Here is a 5,007-nt window from a genome sequence, read left to right on the forward strand (position 1 = left end):
CGTACGGCAAGTATATTACTCGGAAGAGTCAATGACAGTCCAAGCCCCCCTGCGTGGGAAGAGTCTTCCTAGGCCATGACCCACCGGAAGGGCGCAGCGTCCCCCACCCCAGACATGTGACGTCACACTATCGGTATTGACGACTAGACTGATTCCTTATAATCATTTGCCATACACCGGTGGAAGCTGCCGAGACGAGTAACTACATAGCGGGCTCGCCGTGTCACTAATGTACAGAGATACAATAGTTTCGACTGGAACCGGATTAAACGTATACACGGCGCTGATTAGTAATAGATAGAGCCATCAGAATACAGATAATGTATACAACTGTCCGTATACATGCTGAAAGACTCTGCTCACAATCACACGTCAGCCAGACACTCTTATCACGCACTACTCTCTGCCTGTAACAGGCACACAGACAATATCTAAGCACCAGCATGGAACAACACCCAGTGCATCCTCTCTGCCACATTAGACAATCCACACTATCATAACCAGACCGGGAGGTCCACTCGGAAAACAGAATATCCCACCCTTCCGACAACCACCATTGCTCAGCTAAGCCACCAACACCCACACATGTCCTACACAGGGGTGCACCCAACATCACAATACTGCCTCCTGTCACACCACACAAACAATGGCACGAATGAAAGACACAGGTCTGCCACAAGCATGGAATCAGAGCGCCGCCTGTTATGAGCCAAAGGTGCACCCTGACGTGGCAAATCAGATGATGCCGCAGTCATTTACTTACGATAATCACAATCAACAAACCAGCCCCCCCCCCCCCCCGAAAACACCTTTCCTTACAACAATGTGTGCCTTAACCTAACCCGTATTGTGCCTTAACCTAACCCGTATTGTGCCTTAACCTAACCCGTATTGTGCCTTAACCTAACCCATATTGCGCCTTAACCTAACCCATATTGCGCCTTAACCTAACCCATATTGCGCCTTAACCTAACCCATATTGCGCCTTAACCTAACCCATATTGTGCCTTAACCTAACCTATATTGTACCTTAACCTAACCCATATTGTACCTTAACCTAACCCATATTGTACCTTAACCTAACCTATATTGTACCTTAACCTAACCTATATTGTACCTTAACCTAACCTATATTGGGCCTTAACCTAACCTATATTGGGCCTTAACCTAACCTATATTGGGCCTTAACCTAACCTATATTGGGCCTTAACCTAACCTATATTGGGCCTTAACGTAACCCACGTTGCGCCTTAACCTAACCTATATTGTACCTTAACCTAACCCATATTGTACCTTAACCTAACCCATATTGTACCTTAACCTAACCTATATTGGGCCTTAACCTAACCTATATTGGGCCTTAACCTAACCTATATTGGGCCTTAACCTAACCTATATTGGGCCTTAACGTAACCCACGTTGCGCCTTAACGTAACCCACGTTGCGCCTTAACGTAACCCACGTTGCGCCTTAACGTAACCCACGTTGCGCCTTAACGTAACCCACGTTGCGCCTTAACCTAACCCATATTGCGCCTTAACCTAACCCATATTGCGCCTTAACCTAACCCATATTGCGCCTTAACCTAACCCATATTGTACCTTAACCTAACCTATATTGTACCTTAACCTAACCTATATTGTACCTTAACCTAACCTATATTGGGCCTTAACCTAACCTATATTGGGCCTTAACCTAACCTATATTGGGCCTTAACCTAACCTATATTGGGCCTTAACCTAACCTATATTGGGCCTTAACGTAACCCACGTTGCGCCTTAACGTAACCCACGTTGCGCCTTAACGTAACCCACGTTGCGCCTTAACGTAACCCACGTTGCGCCTTAACGTAACCCACGTTGCGCCTTAACGTAACCCACGTTGCGCCTTAACCTAACCCATATTGCGCCTTAACCTAACCCATATTGCGCCTTACCCTAACCCATATTGCGCCTTAACCTAACCCATATTGTGCCTTAACCTAACCTATATTGTACCTTAACCTAACCCATATTGTACCTTAACCTAACCTATATTGTACCTTAACCTAACCTATATTGTACCTTAACCTAACCTATATTGTACCTTAACCTAACCCATATTGCGCCTTAACCTAACCCATATTGCGCCTTAACCTAACCCATATTGCGCCTTAACCTAACCCATATTGCGCCTTAACCTAACCCATATTGCGCCTTAACCTAACCCATATTGCGCCTTAACCTAACCCATATTGCGCCTTAACCTAACCCATATTGCGCCTTAACCTAACCCATATTGCGCCTTAACCTAACCCATATTGTACCTTAACCTAACCCATATTGTACCTTAACCTAACCTATATTGTACCTTAACCTAACCTATATTGTACCTTAACCTAACCTATATTGTACCTTAACCTAACCTATATTGGGCCTTAACCTAACCTATATTGGGCCTTAACCTAACCTATATTGGGCCTTAACCTAACCTATATTGGGCCTTAACCTAACCTATATTGGGCCTTAACGTAACCCACGTTGCGCCTTAACGTAACCCACGTTGCGCCTTAACGTAACCCACGTTGCGCCTTAACGTAACCCACGTTGCGCCTTAACGTAACCCACGTTGCGCCTTAACGTAACCCACGTTGCGCCTTAACGTAACCCACGTTGCGCCTTAACCCAACACACGTTGGGCCTTAACCCAACACACGTTGGGCCTTAACCCAACACACGTTGGGCCTTAACCCAACACACGTTGGGCCTTAACCCAACACACGTTGGGCCTTAACCCAACACACGTTGGGCCTTAACCCAACACACGTTGGGCCTTAACCCAACACACGTTGGGCCTTAACCCAACACACGTTGGGCCTTAACCCAACACACGTTGGGCCTTAACCCAACACACGTTGGGCCTTAACCCAACACACGTTGGGCCTTAACCCAACACACGTTGGGCCTTAACCCAACACACGTTGGGCCTTAACCCAACACACGTTGGGCCTTAACCCAACACACGTTGGGCCTTAACCCAACACACGTTGGGCCTTAACCCAACACACGTTGGGCCTTAACCCAACACACGTTGGGCCTTAACCCAACACACGTTGGGCCTTAACCCAACACACGTTGGGCCTTAACCTGCTCTGTAATTGTCATACGACGCGTTAAATTAGTGTGGTGTTGCCTAACTGCAACCCCCGCAATATAGTTTGCTACTCGCACTGCCTGGTCCCCAGAGTATCGCTTCATGTTAAACACCTTGCAGCTATACACTGTAATGCGGATGGCAGCAGGACGTACATGCTCAATGCCCTTCGCAGTTGTTCATTGGCATTTGCATGGCGAAGCACAGCCTACGTTGTGGTACGGCGTGTGTCAACTGTCCGCTGATGTTGTACGTCCAAATCACACACTGTACTGCACATTGGTCCTCATGTACTGAATGATACATCGTGGTACATGTGTGACCGTACCACGACTGCGCCAACAACGGCGAACCATACGGTCCAAATATTGTGCACTCAGCTACGTGTCGTCTCCCTATAAGAGCTGGATTGCAGTATGGTATGCCGTGGATGGCGATCAGCATGAGCCGTCTGTTGATGTAGTGGCGCGTGTTGTCAGACGTAGTCGTCTCTTCTCACACACCGTGATAGCATGGTGCACTGCGTTCCACATCTGCGACATGCGACAGAGGCCGGTTGACAGTCGTTCGCGCAATGGACATCGCATACGTACGGGGGCCACCTTCCACGTGTTCGCGAAGCGTGCACATGTTGTTGCGTGTATGTGGGCAGACATAGTGTGTCGTGACACCTGACACAGGCATGCAACAATCGTTGAATTTGCAAATGGCGATGGACGTCTACGTTTGCTGGTGACGTTACGCAAATGAACAACTGGTAAACGGTTGTGGTGCGGTTGTTCTCGCTAGAGGTGAATCAGTGATGGCGACGATCGGTTGAGCTACCAACCGGTTGTTTCAGCGATACCCACCATGCCCACGAACGTGAATGGCATGTGGGTGTGAAGCGATACGCGGCGGTGGCTGGGTGGGACCGTCCCCGGCCGGTGAGGGGGGGCCTCCCGGCGTGCTGGCCGCGCGGTGCGTGGGCGCACGCGCTACAGCCGGCTGGTGGGGGCGGCCAGTGGCAGGCGCGCCGGCCGACGGAGGCGGCAGGCGGCGCAGCTGCGCGCCGGCGCACCCTGCACGCGGCGCCGTGCGGCCAAAGTAGGTCCTCGCGGGCCCGGTGCGAAGCGCGGTGGACATCTGCAGTGTGCTGGTCCGATTGAGGACTGTGTGCGCTGAGGATGCGCCGCCGCCCGGCGCTCGGCGCCGCGACGCCGTCTGCTGCTCGGTCGCCTCTGCGGTTCTCGCAGGTGGTTTGTATCGCAGCTGTGCGGACGTGTTGGCGCGTGCGCTGTGCTGGGAGAGTTCGCTTCGGCACCCAAGTGGGGCTTTTGTCCTTCTGTGGCGCTGGCGTTGGAGCTGCCGGCCACCGTAGGTGGCGCGTGTTGTCTCCCGCCGGCAATGCCACGACAGCACGCTCCCGGGCCTCTGTCGGCAGCGGCAAGCTCAGTTGGGAGCACGGGTGGTCGCACCTAAAGCGTCTACTCGCCAAACTCCGGGCGATTGCGCCTCTCTCGAACCCGACCAAGTACTTAGGACGGCGCTGCGCGCCGCCGGGACCTGAGAGGGTTTCGAGGTGTATTGTGCAGGGGAGCTCAGCCTCCTCCTGTTTGCAGAATAATTGAGCGGACGCTTGCGTGTTCGCGCGGGCCCCCGGGACACACTCCCGGGCGGCCGGCTGCTCAGCTCTAGTTGACGCAGCTCCCTGGTTGATCCTGCCAGTAGTCATATGCTTGTCTCAAAGATTAAGCCATGCATGTCTCAGTACAAGCCGCATTAAGGTGAAACCGCGAATGGCTCATTAAATCAGTTATGGTTCCTTAGATCGTACCCACGTTACTTGGATAACTGTGGTAATTCTAGAGCTAATACATGCAAACAGAGTCCCGA

The sequence above is a fragment of the Schistocerca americana genome, unplaced genomic scaffold (genome assembly GCF_021461395.2).
Source record: "Schistocerca americana isolate TAMUIC-IGC-003095 unplaced genomic scaffold, iqSchAmer2.1 HiC_scaffold_1071, whole genome shotgun sequence".
NCBI lineage: Eukaryota > Metazoa > Arthropoda > Insecta > Orthoptera > Acrididae > Schistocerca > Schistocerca americana.